Here is an 18,705-nt window from a genome sequence, read left to right as displayed (position 1 = left end):
TTAGGGTAATCTCCTGTTTGCGGTCAGCACACTCTTTGAGGGTAGCCGTATCCTGGGACGGGAGGGCTACCTTCTTGGATAAGCGTGTTATCCACGGGAGGATTCCCATCGTAACCTATCCGTTGATGGGAAAGGATACGCCATAAGAATCCTTTTGGAAATCTGCAGTCTTTTATCTGGAGATTTCCAAGCTTTTTCACATAACTCGTTCAGCTCGTGTGAGGGGGGAAAGGTTACCTCAGGCTTCTTTCCCTTGTACATATGTACCCTCTTGTCAGCGACAGGGGGTTACTCTGTGATGTGCAAAACATCTTTTATTGCCATAATCATAAATCGAATGGATTTTGCCAATTTTGGCTGTAACTTTGCATCATCGTAATCGACACTGGAGTCAGAATCCGTGTCGGTATCTGTGTCAACAAACTGGTATAGTGGGCGCTTATGAGACCCTGACAGTCCCTGCAACATAGGATCAGGCATGGGTTGAGACCCTGACTGTCCCAAAGCTTCTGCCTTGTCTAATCTTTTGTGCAATGAGTTTACACTAGCATTTAAAACATTCCACATATCCATCCAATCAGCTGTCGGCGGAGACACCACATTCATTTGCTCCCACTCCTCTCTAATATAGCCTTCTTCCTCAGACATGTCGACACACGTGTACCGACACACCACACACACAGGGAATGCTTTTTCTGAAGACAGTTTTCCCACAAGGCCCTTTGGAGAGACAGAGAGGGAGTATGCCAGCACACACCCCAGCGCTATATAACCCAGGAATAAAACAGTAACTTAATGTTTGCCCAGTAGTGCTGCTGTATGTAATTTGCGAATTATGTGCCCCCCCCCCCTCTTTTCAACCCTCTTGTCTTGTCTAACGTGGTATAAGCAGGGTAGAGTCCGGGGAGCTTCCTCTCAGCGGTGCTGTGGAGAAAAAATGGCGCTGGTGAGTGCTGAGGGAGAAGCCCCGCCCCCTCGGAGGCGGGCTTCTGTCCCGCTTAAACTGTAAAATTGGTGGGGGCTCATACATATATACAGTGCCCAGCTGTATATATGTTATATTTTTGCGAAAGAGGTTTATATTGCTGCCCAGGGCGCCCCCCCTGCGCCCTGCACCCTTACAGTGACCGGAGTATGTGAGGTGTATGGGAGCAAAGGCACACAGCTGCAGTGCTGTGTTTTACCTCAGTGAAGATCATGAAGTTTTCTGCCGCCTCTGAAGTCTTCTTTTCTTCTCATACTCACCCGGCTTCTATCTTCCGGCTCTGCGAGGGGGACGGAGGCGCGGCTCTGGGACGGACGGCGAGGGTGAGATCCTGCGTACCAATCCCTCTGGAGCTAATGGTGTCCAGTAGCCTAAGAAGCAGGACCTTGCAACTCAGAGAGTAGGGCTGCTTCTCTCCCCTCAGTCCCTCGATGAGGGAGTCTGTTGCCAGCAGTGCTCCCTGAAAATTAAAAACCTAACAAAATACTTTCTGTCAGAAAGCTCAGGAGAGCTCCTGAAAAGCACCCAGTCTCCACTGGGCACAGTATCAAACTGAGATCTGGAGGAGGGGCATAGAGGGAGGAGCCAGTGCACACCCAGAACTAAAGTCTTTCTTAAAGTGCCCATGTCTCCTGCGGAGCCCGTCTATCCCCATAGTCCTTACGGAATCCCCAGCATCCTCTAGGACTTTAGAGAAAATAGGATTTTAATACCTACTGGTAAATCCTTTTCTCTTAGTCCGTAGAGGATGCTGGGCACCCGTCCCAGTGCGTACTGTGTCTGCAGTTATTAAATGGCCCTTAACTCCAGAACATTTATGTGGAGACAACTTTCCTGACTTGACCATCTTCCTTGGATGTTTTCCCCCTGTGTGACTGCTCCCCAGCCTCGGAGGGTTGCATCCGTGGTCCCTAGGATCCCGTCCTAGATCCCAAACCATCGCCCCTCTAGGTGGTGAGAACTGTGCAGCCACCAATGGAGTGAGATTCTGGTCTTGGAAGACAGGATTATCCTCCGGTGCATGTGTAGGTGGGATCCGGACCACTTGTCCAACAGGTCCCACTGGAACACTCTGGCATGGAGCCTGCCAAACTGAATGGCCTCGTAAGCCGCAACCATCTTCCCCAGCAACCGAATGCATTGATGGATTAACACTCTTGCTGGTTTCAGAATTTGTTTGACCAGACTCTGGATCTCCAGAGCCATTCCACTAGAAGAAAACCTCTTTTGTGTCCAGTATCACTCCCAAAAACAACAACCGCGTCATTAGGACCAACTGCGATTTTGGCAAGTTTAGGAGCCAACCATGTTGTTAAAGAACTGTCAGGGAGAGTAGATGTTTTGCACCAACTGGTACCTGGATCTCGCCTTTATCAGGAGATCATCCAAGTACGGGATAATTGTGACTCCTTGCTTGCGAAGGAGAACCATCATTTCCGCCATCACCCTGGTGAAAATCCTCGGAGCCGTGGACAGACCAAACGGCAACGTCTGAAATTGGTAATGACAATCATGAATTGCAAACCTCAGGTAGCTTGATGCAGTGGCTAAATGGGAACATGTAAGTAGGCATCCTTTATGTCTACCAAAACCATGAAATCTCCTTTATCCCCCGGACTGGAGATCACTACCCTGAGAGATTCCATCTTGAAATTTAATTTCTTTAGGTAGAAATTAAGGGATTTCAGATTTAAGATTGGTCTGACTGAGCCGTCCGGCTTCGGGACCACGAAGAGGCTTGAATAAAAACCTTCTCCCTGCTGACTAAGGCTGATTTGAACAATCGGTGAGGGGGAACTTCTTGAAACCCCAGTTTGTACCCTTGGGACACTATTTGTAAAACCCACGAGTCGAGGTCCGAATGAATCCAGAACTGACTGAAGAGTTTTAGACATGCCCCCCAGTGGCGGAACTAGCGAGCAGTGGGCCCATGTGCGACAAAATGGCTTGGGCCCCCCCCCCATCCCATCCCATCCAAGTCCACCCCCTCACCCCTGGAGAGGATCTGGTGAGGGGGGCCTGCTCAGGGAAGTGGATACCTAGCAACAGTGCCGTAACTAGACATTTTAGCAGTGTGTGCAAGAAACGGCATTGGAGCCCCACCCCTGCATGCAAAACAGGGGCAGTGCGCGCCGTAGGCGCGTGCAAAAAAACATAGTGGCGTGGCTTCGTGGTTAAGGGGTGTGGCCACAAAATAATACCAATTCATAAAACGGTGCACAGTAGTCTCCATTATTCAAATTACGCCCCACAGTAGCACCACTACACCAGGTAGAGACCCTTTTACACCTTACGGCGGACAGATTCCTCTTTTTACACATTACAGCAGACAGCGTCCTCTTTTTACACATTACAGCAGACAGCGTCCCCTTTTTACACATTACGGCAGACAGCATCCCCCTTTTTTACACAACGGCAGACAGCGTGCCCTTGTTACACATAGCGGCAGACAGCGTACATTTTTTTCACATAACGGCAGACAGCCTGCCCTTGTTAAACATAGCGGCAGACAGCGTACACTTTTTACACATAACGGCAGACAGCCTGCCCTTGTTAAACATAGCGGCAGACAGCGTACACTTTTTTCACATAACAGCAGTCAGCCTGCCCTTGTTACACATAATGGCAGACATCGTACACTTTTTACACATTACAGCAGACAGCTTGCCCTTGTTACACATTACAGCAGACAGCTTGCCCTTGTTACACATTTTGGCAGACAGCGTGCCCTTGTTACACATTACGGCAGACAGCATCCCCCTTGTTACACATTACGGCAGGCAGATTCCCCCTTGTTACACATTGCGGCAAGCAGATTCCCCCTTTTTACACATTGCGGCAAGCAGCTTCCCCCTTTTTACACATTGCGGCAGGCAGATTCCCCCTTTTTACACATTGCGGCAGGCAGTCCCCCTTTTTACACATAGCTGCAGGCAGATTCCCCCTTTTTACACATAGCGGCAGGCAGATTCCCCCTTTTTACACATTGCGGCAGGCAGTCCCCCTTTTAACACATAGCTGCAGGCAGATTCCCCCTTTTAACACATAGCTGCAGGCAGATCCCCCCCTTTTACACATAGCTGCAGGCAGATTCCCCCTTTTTACACATAGCGGCAGGCAGATTCCCCCTTTTTACACATAGCGGCAGGCAGATTCCCCCTTTTTACACATAGCGGCAGGCAGATTCCCCCTTTTTACACATAGCGGCAGGCAGTCCCAAGAAAGAAAGAGAAGAAAGAAAGAAAGAAAGAAAGAAAGAAAGAAAGAAAGAAAGAAAGAAAGAAAGAAAGAAAGAAGAATTATACTTACCCTCTCCGCTGGCTCAGGCTCCTCGTGCAGCTTGACGATTCCCGGGCAGTAGAGAAGGAGGAGGAGGGAGGTAGAGGAGGGAGCCGCAGCAGCGCTGTGTTATTGGTGGAGGCGCTGCTGCTGCTGCCCCTCTGCTTCGCTATAGGCTGTTCTCGGAAGACAGCCTATAGTGAAGCAGAGGGGCAGCAGCAGCAGCGCCTCCACCAGTAACAAAGCGCTGCTGCGGCTCCTTCCTTCACCTCCCTCCTCCTCCTCCCCCCCCCTCCGTGCCGCTGCTCCTCTCATCTCCAAGCGACCCTCTTCGTGTGTTACAGAGGCGGCAGCGTGTCTGGTGCTGCGGCTGCTGCCCGTAGTGCCCTGGCCTGATCTGTTCGTTACGACGGGCGGGCGGCTGGAGTCGCAGGACGCAGACCCGACGGGAGCGCTGGTGTGCGGCTGCGGCATGATACAATGAGTCATTGTGACTCATTGTAATGCCGGCGGCTGTGGGCCCTTGAGTGCGGCGGGGCCCCAGTGCAATGCACTGCCTGCCCTGCCAGTAGTTCCGCCCCTGGTGCCCCCCACTGGTGTGGGCTCCTGCAAGAGAGCCCCAGCGTCATGCAGTGGATTTGGCAGAAGCAGAGGACTCTGCTCCTGCGATCTTGAAGAGGCTTCTTGGAGTCAGCATCAGCATTCCCTTGGTGAATCCACAATGCCCTCCTATCCGAGACTGCCATGAAATTGGCCCATGAGCACTTGTGCCCGGTGTAGGATTTTTAAATATGTGTAGTTTACTGTATGCAAGGGTTTAAAACCTTTTAGGAACTGAGATCTAAGGTGTATTACATGTAGTTTAAAAAAAACAAAAAAGGTTTATTTTATGGCAGTAGTTTCCAAACTGGGGTTCTTGCACTGGTAGCATAGTTTGGTGGTCCAGGACCAATTAAAATTATTTATACTTTATTAAATTGGCAAAACCATTCCCTCACAACATAACTGAACCTGAGGATGACATGCTATAAACACAATTTACTTAATTTTATATTTTTTTCTGAATTTCTCAATAAAAAAAACTTTGGCCTAGGGGTGCCGTGAAACAAATTTTGATACTATTTATTTATATAGTGCTCTTTCTCCAACAGGACTCAAGGCGCTTGAGATATGGCTTCTGGAACTGAACACAGGATTCTAAATGTGGCTGTACCAAGGACCTATACAGTGGCATTACAGGTTGAGTATCCCTTATCCAAAATGCTTGGGACCAGAGGAATTTTGGATATCGGATTTTTCTGTATTTTGGAATAATTGCATACCATAACGAGATATTATGGTGATGGGACCTAAATCTAAGCACAGAATGCATTTATGTTTCATATATACCATATACACACAGCCTGAAGGTCATTTTAGCCAATATTTTTTATAACTTTGTGCATTAAACAAAGTGTGTGTACATTCACAGAATTCATTTATGTGTCATATACACCTTATACACACAGTCTGAAGTTCATTTAATACAATATTTTTAATAACTTTGAGTATTAAACAAAGTTTGTGTACACTGAGCCATCAAAAAACAAAGGTTTCACTATCTCAGTCTCACTCAAAAAAGTCTGTATTTCGGAATATTCCGTATTTCGGAATATTTGGATATGGGATACTCAACCTGTATTACTTTTTTCTGCTACTGGTTCTTTACCTATGCAAACAAGCATCTGACTTGCCTTTCCTATTGCTTTGTTACATTGCTCACCTGAAATAGTAATACTTAGATAGCTTTCCTCTTGCCATTATAATGCCCTTAATATTATAGTTAGCCTTTGTATTTTTGAGACGTGTATGATTTTGCATTTTTTGGCATTAAATGTTGCCATGTTCTTGACCATTCCTCTAGTCCAGGGGCGGAACTGCCAGAGACAACGGAGTCAGTTGCCGCCGGGCTCCAGCCCTAAAGGGGCTTCCTCCATTGCCCTCCGGCTGTTACGTGCCCTTCCTACTAAATAGACAAAGGCGCTACCAGCAGGGTCTCGCAGTTTGTACATTCCATGCCGTAACACCCTTCTTTCCACCTTTTTCAAGACCCAGCCCAGCAGCCTCGCCGCTGCCACCACCGCTAGCTGCAGCACTGCCAGCGGTGGGGTGCCCCTGCTTCTTCTCACACCACAGATAGCTGGGCAGCACTGCAACTGCCTGCCTGATTGCTCCGCCCCCTTCCGGCTCCAAAGCACCTCTGCTGCCCAGTGATCCAGGAGCCTGCTGCTTGGAAGAAGTGGCCGAGCTTCAGCAAGCGAGTCTGGACACTGGCGGAGGAAGCCATGATAACCAGATAATGGGGAGTGGAGAGCCAGTTCCAAGGTAATACTTTATACAGCTGGTTGAGATCCTGGTCGGTGGATATGGATTCCAAGAAAACCCTGGAGGTGCTTCCTTTCAAGGGAGACACTCTCTTTGGAGAAGACCTCAATAAGATTGTAGCTGATCTGGCTACTGCTAAAACAGCTTGCCTACCTAGTATGACTCCTACCACGCAGAAGGCTAAAAGTACTTTCCCTTGGCCCTTTCATCCTCAAGGTAAAGCGTACCCAAGGTCAGGCATACCCAAAGCAAGCTCATGCTTCCAGACCTGCCAAGCCCAGACTGAAGCAAGCCTGGGCTGCCCATCAGCCTGCTTCCAAAACGGACAAGCCTGCCGCATGACGGTGCAGGCCTCCCTCTGGGGGATCCCAGGGTGGGGGGCCCGACTTCTAGGTTTGGCATAATTCTAAGCTAGAGAATTCTGTTTGGAGCTCACCTTGTACTTTGTGAAGAAATAATCAGCATTGTGGCTGAGCAGATACATGTAGTGTGTGGCTGCAAACTGCATGGATCTGCTGCGTTGTAATGCTGATACTTTTTTTTTCAAAGTACCAATAGCTTCATATAATGTTCACAATTTTTATGCAGGATCAAATAGCTCAATAGGTAGGGTGTTTGATTAGAATTCAACAGGTTATAGGTTTGAATCCTGGGTATGGTAGTTTGAGATGTGTTATTTAATAAAGTATGTTGTTCTGACTGCCGGCATCCTATCACCTGGGATATCATACTAAATAAATGGAGTTGATCAATTTTTTTTATTTATTTTTTAAACTAGGGACAATTTCCAGATACTTTTCTTTATAACTGAGATTGCCCCCTGGAACTTCACATCAGTTGACAACTATGCATGAGTGGGCAGTGCTTGCTCTGGATCTGCCCACCCATTTATGTGCCGTCATAAAAGAAAGCACAACTGACAGTTATCCTGGGCGTACACTACACAATTATCTGTCAGGCTATCTATCCAGTCTGGATGGATGGAATGAAAATCTGGTAATGTATAGGAGCAAATGTCAATTAACCATTTGCTCCCAAACACTAGAAAAGTGGTCAAAAATGGTCATTACACAAATTAGTTAAACCCAAAATTTAACCAATTTGTTTAGGGGACCATTTTTGTCCATTTTCTAGTGTTTGAGAGTAAATCGTTGATGGTCATTTGCTCACATAGATAACCGGATTTCTATTCCAACCAGCCAGTGTTGGAGATATGGTCTGCCAGATTACATAATGCATACCAGAGCCATAACTAGACTTTTTGGTGCCCTGTGACAGATAATTATATGCCCCCCCCCTCCCCATTTTTGCAATATGGACAAAAGGCGCATGCCTTGTGGGGAAGGGGCATAACAAGATTGGTCTCAGAGAAAGCACATGAGATATGAAGATATATCTAGTATACTTGACACTCAATGGTTTGTGGTATTGCCGGGGTGCCCTCCTTAAATGCATATACAGTCACACATGGCGTGTTTGTGCAAATGGCATATCAGCAGTCAGCACTAACTGGTGACATGCCATTTGTACAAGTAAGCCATGTGTGACTAATATATAAACATACTTTATTAAATAACACCTCAAACTATCATACCCAGGATTCAAACCTATAACCTGTTGAATTCTAATCAAATACCCTACCCATTGAGCTACTTGATCCTGCGTCTATTCTAACCTCCAAAAACAGATTCAGTTGCATTTTCCAGCGTGTTTTGTTTGCGCCTTTGCAAATGTCTTACATCGACAAACTTATTTAGTACTATTTTGCAAATAGGGTTACATTGTCGCAACATTGTGTTCCCTAATTGCTTGATTTTTTTAAATGCAACAATTGATAAAGACACCTGATAATTGCTCTGTGGAGTCTTATTTTGTGTCTACTTCTTATCTACATTTAATTCCCTACCTCTAATCAAGGCATTTTTAAATGCTGGGGGCTGCCAGGACGTGAGGCCTACCTAGACTTTAGATCTGAATTTGAATGTACTTGTGAACTAACTTAATTTCCTACTTCTAAATTCATTCCTAAATTCACTACTTACATTAATCCTGTAGTTGGGCATTTTGAACCTTCAATTGTGGGCATTGTTTTGTATCCAGACCAGCAGCTGGTGGTGTGCATTTGCTGGAAAGGCATCGAAGACCTCCGATATGCTGCATCTCCTGATGTGTGTCTCCCTCAAGTGGCTGTCAGCAAATGCATGCTAGACACCCCATTCCAAGCTGATTGTGACATCACGGAACATGCATCATAGAACAGGCATGCTAGAATATGGGTCTTCAACCTGCGACCCTCCAGCTGCTGTGGAACTACATATACCAGCACGCCCTGCCTCAGTTTTAGCATACCTTAATAGCAAAACTGTGGCAGGGCATGCTGGGATGTGTAGTTTCACAGCAGCTGGAGGGCCACAGGATGAAGACCCATGTGCTAGAGCCAAGCCGCAGCTACATTGAATGCTAGCAAGCTGAATGTTTAAATCATTTTTGTTCCGCAGCATTCCAATGCGGAAGATTCCATGGAACCAGAGATTATTCCATTGAGAAGGACATGCTGCCTGGATGACTGCACTGTGCAAATTAAATCACGGAGCCAGTTGGCTTGTTGGTGGCTCTGGTGACTGGGTGGTTGGGTGGGCGGTGTGTCGGAGGTGGAGCACATGCAAATGAATGTGTATCATCCAGCTAGTGAGAGTGAAAACTCATGCAGGAGTGTGCCTGCTTGTCAGTGGGTTATGCACCTTGCCAGGCGTCAAATCTACATGGAGCAGCTGGAGGGGACAAGAGCAGGTTTGCAAAATATAGATAGAAGAGCATATATGCTGGCGCATTCTCCATGATTGTGTCAGCTTATGTTTTGGTGCACTGCACTTTCCTTCACTAAGTTTTAGCCATTTTGGTTAAACGCAAGTGTAGTTGCTTCCCGCCCTTTTGGCTGTGATCTTGTATCGTGGTTGAAGGGTCTGCTGGAGGGATTGTTTTCTTCATTGGCGAGAGACTGAAGATATTCCAGGATGGAAGGCTTGGGAACACTATCCGTTTTTCAGTTGTGGAAGAATTGAAAGACCGGATTGGACTACATTCTATAGTAAAGGATATCTTTGTATTTATTAAACCTCCCTTTATATGTGTCTGTCTTTCAATAAAGCTTCGGGCTTGTGATTCCCTCACCCTCTTACACTCCACACCCATAGCCTTATTAACTGTTGTATTATTGTATTGTTTAAATGTATAGTGCAGTTCATGATTTATAGTGTAGGCTGGCCTGTGCTGTAGTTCTTGAACTGTACTATACCGACAGCATTTGTATTGTGTTTTGGCTGTGCTGCAACACGGTACTTATGTGTGTAATGTTTATGTATGTTTTTTTGCTTCTTTATGTCAATAAAGACTGCTTTTTCAGTCCAATATCTGAAAACAATCAATGTTTATCTTTGATGGCAATAGAAGTGGTATGATATTTGCTGCTTTTGAAAGGCAATATCTGATATGTCCCCTATCTGGGAACCATATATTAAATGGCTTTTCAGAAAAGGGAGATGGGAGAAGAGCTTTCAGTACTTGTAGGACCGATGCTCATTTCCTATTCTAGCCTCCAAAAACAGATTCAGTTGCATTTTCCAGCGTGTTTTGGATGCGCCTTTGCAAATGTCTTACATCGACAAACTTATTTAGTACTATTTTGCAAATAGGGTTACATTGTTGCAACATTGTGTTCCCTAATTGCTTGATTTTTTAAATGCAACAATTGATAAAGACACCTGATAACTGCTCTGTGGAGTCTTATTTTGTGTCTACTTCTTATCTACATTTAATTCTCTACCTCTAATCAAGGCATTTTTAAATGCTGGGGGCTGCCAGGACGTGAGGCCTATCTAGACTTTAGATCTGAATTTGAATGTACTTGTGAACTAACTTAATTTCCTACTTCTAAATTCATTCCTAAATTCACTACTTACATGAATCCTGTAGTTGGGCATTTTGGGACTTCGATTGTGGGCATTGTTTTGTGTCCAGACCAGCAGCAGGTGGTGTGCATTTGCTGGAAAGGCATCGAAGACCTCCGATATGCTGCATCTCCTGATGTGTGTCTCCCTCAAGTGTCTGTCAGCAAATGCCTGCTAGACACCCCATTCCAAGCTGATTGTGACATCACGGTACATGCATCATAGAACAGGCATGCTAGAACATGGGTCTTCAACCTGCGACCCTCCAGCTGCTACGGAACTACACATCCCAGCATGCCCTGCCTCAGTTTTAGCATACCTTAATAGCAAAACTGTGGCAGGGCATGCTGGGATGAGTAGTTTCACAGCAGCTGGAGGGCCACAGGATGAAGACCCATGTGCTAGAGCCAAGCCGCAGGTACATTGAATGCTAGCAAGCTGAATATTTAAATCCTTTTTGTTCCGCAGCATTCCAATGTGGAAGATTCCATGGAACCAGAGATCCTTCCATTGAGAAGGACATGCTGCCTGGATGACTACACTGTGCAAATTAAATCACGGAGCCAGTTGGTTTGTGGGTGGCTCTGGTGACTGGGTGGTTGGGTGGGTGGTGTGTCGGAGGTGGAGCACATGCAAATGATTGTGTATCATCCAGCTAGTGAGAGAGAAAACTCATGTAGGAGTGTGCCTGCTTGTCAGTGGGTTATGCACCTTGCCAGACGTCAAATTTACATAGAGCAGCTGGAGGGGACAAGAGCAGGTTTGCAAAATATAGATAGAAGAGCATATATGCTGGCACATTCTCCATGATTGTGTCAGCTTATGTTTTGGTGCACTGCACTTTCCTCCACTAAGTTTTAGCCATTTTTGTTAAGCTCAAGTGTAGTTGCTTCTCGGCCTTTTGGCTGTGATCTTGTATCGTGGTTGAAGGGTCTGCTGGAGGGAGGGATTGTTTTCTTCATTGGCGAAAGACCAAAAATATTCCAGGATGGAAGGCTTGGGAACACTATCCGTTTTTCAGTTGTGGAAGAGCACAGAGGTCGGATTGGACTACATTCTATAGTAAAGGATACCTTTCTATTTATTGCCCCTCCCCTTATATGTGACTGTGTTACAATAAAGCTTCGGTCTTGTGATTCCCTCACCATCTTACACTCCACACACATAGCCTTATTAACTGTTGTATTATTGTATAGTTTAAATGTATAGTGCAGTTCATGATTTATAGTGTAGGCTGGCCTGTGCTGTAGTTCTTGAACTGTACTATACCGACAGCATTTGTATTGTGTTTTGGCTGTGCTGCAACACAGTACTTATGTGTGTAATGTTTATGTATGTTTTTTTGCTTCTTTATGTCAATAAAGACTGCTTTTTCAATCCAATATCTGAAAACAATCAATGTTTATCTTTGATGGCAATAGAAGTGGTATGATATTTGCTGCTTTTGAAAGGCAATATCTGATATGTCCCCTATCTGGGAACCATATATTAAATGGCTTTTCAGAAAAGGAAGATGGTAGAAGAGCTTTCAGTACTTGTTGGACCGATGCACATTTCCTATTCTAGCCTCCAAAAACAGATTCAGTTGCATTTTCCAGTGTGTTTTAAATGCGCCTTTGCAAATGTCTTACATCGACAAACTTATTTAGTACTATTTTGCAAATAGGGTTACATTGTTGCAACATTGTGTTCCCTAATTGCTTGATTTTTTAAATGCAACAATTGATAAAGACACCTGATAACTGCTCTGTGGAGTCTTATTTTGCGTCTACTTCTTATCTACATTTAATTCCCTACCTCTAATCAAGGCATTTTTAAATGCTGGGGGCTGCCAGGACGTGAGGCCTACCTAGACTTTAGATCTGAATTTGAATGTACTTGTGAACTAACTTAATTTCCTACTTCTAAATTCATTCCTAAATTCACTACTTACATGAATCCTGTAGTTGGGCATTTTGGGACTTCGATTGTGGGCATTGTTTTGTGTCCAGACCAGCAGCAGGTGGTGTGCATTTGCTGGAAAGGCATCGAAGACCTCCGATATGCTGCATCTCCTGATGTGTGTCTACCTCAAGTGGCTGTCAGCAAATGCCTGCTAGATACCCCATTCCAAGCTGATTGTGACATCACGGAACATGCATCATAGAACAGGCATGCTAGAACATGGGTCTTCAACCTGCGACCCTCCAGCTGCTGTGGAACTACACATCCCAGCATGCCCTGCCTCAGTTTTAGCATACCTTAAAAGCAAAACTGTGGCAGGGCATGCTGGGATGTGTAGTTTCACAGCAGCTGGAGGGCCACAGGATGAAGACCCATGTGCTAGAGCCAAGCCGCAGGTACATTGAATGCTAGCAAGCTGAATGTTTAAATCCTTTTTGTTCCGCAGCATTCCAATGCGGAAGATTCCATGGAACCAGAGATTATTCCATTGAGAAGGACATGCTGCCTGGATGACTGCACTGTGCAAATTAAGTCACGAAGCCAGTTGGCTTGTGGGTGGCTCTGGTGACTGGGTGGTTGGGTGGGTGGTGTGTCGGAGGTGGAGCACATGCAAATGAATGTGTATCATCCAGCTAGTGAGAGTGAAAACTCATGCAGGAGTGTGCCTGCTTGTCAGTGGGTTATGCACCTTGCCAGACGTCAAATCTACATGGAGCAGCTGGAGGGGACAAGAGCAGGTTTGCAAAATATAGACAGAAGAGCTCTCCAGCCTAGTTTGCTGTCTGTTTCCACTTCTCTTTTCTTGAGCCGCTCCCTTATATGCCCTTGCGCACTATCCTGACTTCTCCCATCTGCTTACTTTGTGCCTTCCAACGCACAATGCGAACTACAGGTAGTGCTGCAGGGCCCACACCCTTTTACTTGCCATACAGAGCAGCTCTGGAGCTGTTACAGTGCCCAGCTTCTGCAAGAAATCAGCTTGAATGCTTCAGGGGCTGGGGCATAGCCAACATGAGCCCCACACCGAAGGAGGGTGGAGGTGTTTAATGCGAACTAGGGGTCATCCAAGCGCCGCAAAAGGCCGCCATGCCCTGCACGCCCCTTTTCTCTTTTCATATGCAGACGAGGGTTGAAGCCAACTTTGACCCACTGCTTGGATGACATCACCATATGCAAATCCATCTGCTGCAGGCCTTCCCCCAGGAATGCTTGCACTAGTTGTTGCATTTGGTTTGTTGTTTGGGGGTGCTTCAGTATTAGGCAGCCTTCTGCCCTCCCATGTTCATCTGAAAATATGTGTTCTCCCTGCAGTTGTTGTCCCCAGATGAGAGTTCCCTTGTGCTGCCTCAGTTGAATCTTCTTTACTTGACAGAGATGTGCCTGAGCAGCGGCCCTCCCCAGCCCTATCCCAAATCATACTTATTTTGCATAGGAGATACCATGGTCATGAAGATTGCTCTCCCAGGGTGAGGTTCATTCATTGCATTCTGGGTATGCTGACCCCTGTGATTTCCCCAAATGTGGTAAACTTGACAGCATTATTTGTGGTAGTGGGGGACTGTGTTTGTGCTTTCCTCTGGTCAGCTCTGGTAAAAGTCAGATTTCTTTGTCTCAGATCTTCCTCTAGCCTTGTTCTTCTTTCGAGAGTTCCCTTGTGCTGCCTCAGTTGGATCTCCTTTACTTGACAGGGGGGTGCCCAAGCAGCGACCCTCCCCAGCTCTAGCCCAACTCCTACTTACCTGCCAGGTGAGATACTATGATCATGAAGGTGCTTCTCTCAGGGCAAGGCTCACCCATTGCACTCTGGGTGTGCTGCCTCTGTGATTTCCCCAAATGTGGGAAACTTGACTGCATAATTTGTGTTTCCACTGGTCGGCTTTCATATAATTCAGATCTCTTTGTCTCAGGTCTCTCTCCAGCCTAGTTTGCTGTCTGTTTCCACTTCTTTTTTTTTGAGCCCCTCCCTTCTATACCCTTGTGCACTATCCTGACTTCTCCTCCTGTCTGCTTACTTTGTGCCTTCCAATGCACAATGCAAACTACAGGTAGTGCTGCAGGGCCCACAAACTTTTACTTGCATTACAGAGCAGCTCTGGAGCTGTTACAGTGCCAAGCTGCTGCAAGAAATCAGCTTGAATGCTTCAGGGGCTGGGGCATTGCCAACATGAGCCCCACACCGAAGGAGGGTGGGGGTGTTTAATGCGAACTAAGGGTCATCCAAGCGCCGCAAATGGCCGCCATTCCCTGCATACCCCTTTTCTCTTTTCATATGCAGATGAGGGTTCCAGCCAACTTTGGCCCACTGCTTGGATGACATCACTGTATGCAAATCCGTCTTCTGCAGACCTTCCCCCAGGAATGCTTGTACTAGTTGTTGCATTTGGTTTGTTGTTTGGGGGTGCTTCAGTATTAGGCAGCCTTCTGCCCTCCCATGTTCATCTGAAAATATGTGTTCTCCCTGCAGTTGTTGTCCCCAGATGAGAGTTCCCTTGTGCTGCCTCAGTTGAATCTCCTTTACTTGACAGAGATGTGCCTGAGCAGCGGCCCTCCCCAGCCCTATCCCAAAGCATACTTATTTTGCATAGGAGATATCATGGTAATGAAGACTGTTATCCCAGGGTGAGGTTCATTCATTGCATTCTGGGTATGCTGACCCCTGTGATTTCCCCAAATGTGGGAAACTCGACTTCATTATTTGTGGTAGTGGGGGACTGTGTTTGTGCTTTCCTCTGGTCAGCTCTAGTAAAAGTCAGATTTATTTGTCTCAGATCTTCCTCTAGCCTTGTTCTTCTTTCGAGAGTTCCCTTGTGCTGACTCAGTTGGATCTCCTTCACTTGACAGGGAAGTGCCCGAGCAGCGACCCTACCCAGCTCTAGCCCAACTCCTACTTACCTGCCAGGTGAGATACTATGATCATGAAGGTGCTTCTCCCAGGGCAAGGCTCACCCATTGCACTCTGGGTGTGCTGCTCTTGCGATTTCCCCAAATGTGGAAAACTTGACTGCATAATTTGTGTTTCCCCTGGTCGGCTCTCGTATAATTCAGATCTCTTTGTCTCAGGTCTCTCTCCAGCCTAGTTTGCTGTCTGTTTCCACTTCTCTTTTCTTGAGCCGCTCCCTTCTATGCCCTTGCGCACTATTATGACCTCTCCTGTCTGCTTACTTTGTGCCTTCCAACGTCAATGCAAACTACAGGTAGTGCTGCAGGGCCCACACCCTTTTACATGCTTTACAGAGCAGCTCTGGAGCTGTTACAGTGCCCAGCTGCTGCAAGAAATCAGCTTGAATGCTTCAGGGGCTGGGGCATAGCCAACATGAGCCCCACACCGAAGGAGGGTGGAGGTGTTTAATGTGAATTAGGGGTCATCCAAGCGCCGCAAAAGGCCGCCATGCCCTGCACATCCCTTTTTTCTTTTCATATGCAGACGAGGGTTGAAGCCAACTTTGACCCACTGCTTGGATGACATCACCATATGCAAATCCATCTGCTGCAGGCCTTCCCCCAGGAATGCTTGCACTAGTTGTTGCATTTGGTTTGTTGTTTGGGGGTGCTTCAGTATTAGGCAGCCTTCTGCCCTCCCATGTTCATCTGAAAATATGTGTTCTCCCTGCAGTTGTTGTCCCCAGATGAGAGTTCCCTTGTGCTGCCTCAGTTGAATCTTCTTTACTTGACAGAGATGTGCCTGAGCAGCGGCCCTCCCCAGCTCTATCCCAAATCATACTTATTTTGCATAGGAGATACCATGGTCATGAAGATTGTTCTCCCAGGTTGAGGTTCATTCATTGCATTCTGGGTATGCTGACCCATGTGATTTCCCCAAATGTGGGAAACTTGACGGCATTATTTGTGGTAGTGGGGGACTGTGTTTGTGCTTTCCTCTGGTCAGCTCTGGTAAAAGTCAGATTTCTTTGTCTCAGATCTTCCTCTAGCCTTGTTCTTCTTTCGAGAGTTCCCTTGTGCTGCCTCAGTTGGATCTCCTTCACTTGACAGGGGGGTGCCCGAGCAGCGACCCTCCCCAGCTCTAGCCCAACTCCTACTTACCTGCCAGGTGAGATACTATGATCATGTAGGTGCTTCTCCCAGCGCAAGGCTCACCCATTGTACTCTGGGTGTGCTGCCCCTGTGATTTCCCCAAATGTGGGAAACTTGACTGCATAATTTGTGTTTCCCCTGGTCGGCTCTCGTATAATTCAGATCTCTTTGTCTCAGGTCTCTCTCCAGCCTAGTTTGCTGTCTGTTTCCACTTCTCTTTTCTTGAGCCGCTCCCTTCTATGCCCTTGCGCACTATTCTGACCTCTCCTGTCTGCTTACTTTGTGCCTTCCAACGCACAATGCAAATTACAGGTAGTGCTGCAGGGCCCACGCCCATTTACATGCTTTACAGAGCAGCTCTGGAGCTGTTACAGTGCCCAGCTGCTGCAAGAAATCAGCTTGAATGCTTCAGGGGCTGGGGCATAGCCAACATGAGCCCCACACCGAAGGAGGGTGGAGATGTTTAATGCGAATTAGGGGTCATCCAAGCGCCGCAAAAGGCCGCCATTCCCTGCACATCCCTTTTTTCTTTTCATATGCAGACGAGGGTTGAAGCCAACTTTGACCCACTGCTTGGATGACATCACCATATGCAAATCCATCTGCTGCAGGCCTTCCCCAGGAATGCTTGCACTAGTTGTTGCATTTGGTTTGTTGTTTGGGGGTGCTTCAGTATTAGGCAGCCTTCTGCCCTCCCATGTTCATCTGAAAATATGTGTTCTCCCTGCAGTTGTTGTCCCAAGATGAGAGTTCCCTTGTGCTGCCTCAGTTGAATCGCCTTTACATGACAGAGATGTGCATGAGCAGCGGCGCTCCCCAGCCCTATCCCAAATCATACTTATTTTGCATAGGAGATACCATGGTCATGAAGATTGTTCTCCCAGGGTGAGGTTCATTCATTGCATTCTGGGTATGCTGACCCCTGTGATTTCCCCAAATGTTGGAAACTCAACTGCATTATTTGTGGTAGTGGGGGGCTGTGTTTGTGCTTTCCTCTGGTCAGCTCTGGTAAAAGTCAGATTTCTTTGTCTCAGATCTTCCTCTAGCCTTGTTCTTCTTTCGAGAGTTCCCTTGTGCTGCCTCAGTTGGATCTCCTTCACTTGACAGGGGGGTGCCCGAGCAGCGACCCTCCCCAGCTCTAGCCCAACTCCTACTTACCTGCCAGGTGAGATACTATGATCATGTAGGTGCTTCTCCCAGGGCAAGGCTCACCCATCGCACTCTGGGTGTGCTGCCCCTGTGATTTCCCCAAATGTGGGAAACTTGACTGCATAATTTGTGTTTCCCCTGGTCGGCTCTCGTATAATTCAGATGTCTTTGTCTCAGGTCTCTCTCCAGCCCAGTTTGCTGTCTGTTTCCACTTCTCTTTTCTTGAGCCGCTCCCTTCTATGCCCTTGCGCACTATCCTGACTTCTCCCGTCTGCTTACTTTGTGCCTTCCAACGCACAATGCGAACTACAGGTAGTGCTGCAGTGCCCACACCCTTTTACTTGCCTTACAGAGCAGCTCTGGAGCTGTTACAGTGCCCAGCTGCTGCAAGAAATCAGCTTGAATGCTTTAGGGGCTGGGGCATAGCCAACATGAGCCCCACACCGAAGGAGGGTGGGGGTGTTTAATGCGAACTAGGGGTCATCCAAGCGCTGCAAAAGGCCGCCATGCCCTGCACGCCCCTCTTCTCTATTCATATGCAGATGAGTGTTGAAGCCAACTTTGACCCACTGCTTGGATGACATCACCTTATGCAAATCCATCTGCTGCAGGCCTTCCCCCAGGAATGCTTGCACTAGTTGTTGCATTTGGTTTGTTGTTTGGGGGTGCTTCAGTATTAGGCAGCCTTCTGCCCTCCCATGTTCATCTGAAAATATGTGTACCTCCTGCAGTTGTTGTCCCCAGATGAGAGTTCCCTTGTGCTGCCTCAGTTGAATCTCCTTTACTTGACAGAGATGTGCCTGAGCAGCGGCCCTCTCCAGCCCTATCCCAAATCATACTTATTTTGCATAGGAGATACCATGGTCATGAAGATTGTTCTCCCAGGGTGAGGTTCATTCATTGCATTCTGGGTATGCTGACCCCTGTTATTTCCCCAAATGTGGTAAACTTGACAGCATTATTTGTGGTAGTGGGGGACTGTGTTTGTGCTTTCCTCTGGTCAGC

At 47.0% G+C, this 18,705-nt stretch overlaps 9 non-coding genes across 9 annotated transcripts; all 9 read left to right on the top strand.

Moving 5' to 3' along the window:
* The first annotated feature begins 13,934 nt into the window (after positions 1-13,934).
* LOC134986054 (U1 spliceosomal RNA) lies at positions 13,935-14,098 on the top strand. The gene has a single exon (XR_010192084.1). It is a non-coding gene; the product is annotated as a U1 spliceosomal RNA (small nuclear RNA).
* Positions 14,099-14,250: 152 nt separating this feature from the next.
* On the top strand, positions 14,251-14,413 carry LOC134986132 (U1 spliceosomal RNA). Its single transcript, XR_010192151.1, has one exon. It is a non-coding gene; the product is annotated as a U1 spliceosomal RNA (small nuclear RNA).
* A 674-nt stretch (positions 14,414-15,087) lies between these two features.
* LOC134986074 (U1 spliceosomal RNA) lies at positions 15,088-15,251 on the top strand. Its single transcript, XR_010192102.1, has one exon. It is a non-coding gene; the product is annotated as a U1 spliceosomal RNA (small nuclear RNA).
* Positions 15,252-15,403: 152 nt separating this feature from the next.
* On the top strand, positions 15,404-15,566 carry LOC134986114 (U1 spliceosomal RNA). Its single transcript, XR_010192138.1, has one exon. It is a non-coding gene; the product is annotated as a U1 spliceosomal RNA (small nuclear RNA).
* A 670-nt stretch (positions 15,567-16,236) lies between these two features.
* Positions 16,237-16,400, top strand: LOC134986077 (U1 spliceosomal RNA). The gene has a single exon (XR_010192105.1). It is a non-coding gene; the product is annotated as a U1 spliceosomal RNA (small nuclear RNA).
* Positions 16,401-16,552: 152 nt separating this feature from the next.
* LOC134986185 (U1 spliceosomal RNA) lies at positions 16,553-16,715 on the top strand. Its single transcript, XR_010192196.1, has one exon. It is a non-coding gene; the product is annotated as a U1 spliceosomal RNA (small nuclear RNA).
* A 670-nt stretch (positions 16,716-17,385) lies between these two features.
* LOC134986011 (U1 spliceosomal RNA) lies at positions 17,386-17,549 on the top strand. Its single transcript, XR_010192045.1, has one exon. It is a non-coding gene; the product is annotated as a U1 spliceosomal RNA (small nuclear RNA).
* Positions 17,550-17,701: 152 nt separating this feature from the next.
* On the top strand, positions 17,702-17,864 carry LOC134986154 (U1 spliceosomal RNA). Its single transcript, XR_010192170.1, has one exon. It is a non-coding gene; the product is annotated as a U1 spliceosomal RNA (small nuclear RNA).
* Positions 17,865-18,535: 671 nt separating this feature from the next.
* On the top strand, positions 18,536-18,699 carry LOC134986035 (U1 spliceosomal RNA). Its single transcript, XR_010192067.1, has one exon. It is a non-coding gene; the product is annotated as a U1 spliceosomal RNA (small nuclear RNA).
* The last annotated feature ends 6 nt before the right edge of the window (positions 18,700-18,705 follow it).

The sequence above is a fragment of the Pseudophryne corroboree genome (genome assembly GCF_028390025.1).
Source record: "Pseudophryne corroboree isolate aPseCor3 chromosome 7 unlocalized genomic scaffold, aPseCor3.hap2 SUPER_7_unloc_2, whole genome shotgun sequence".
In the NCBI taxonomy this organism is placed as follows: domain Eukaryota; kingdom Metazoa; phylum Chordata; class Amphibia; order Anura; family Myobatrachidae; genus Pseudophryne; species Pseudophryne corroboree.
Note: the sequence above shows the minus strand (reverse complement) of the source record. Positions and strands in the feature narration are given on the sequence as shown.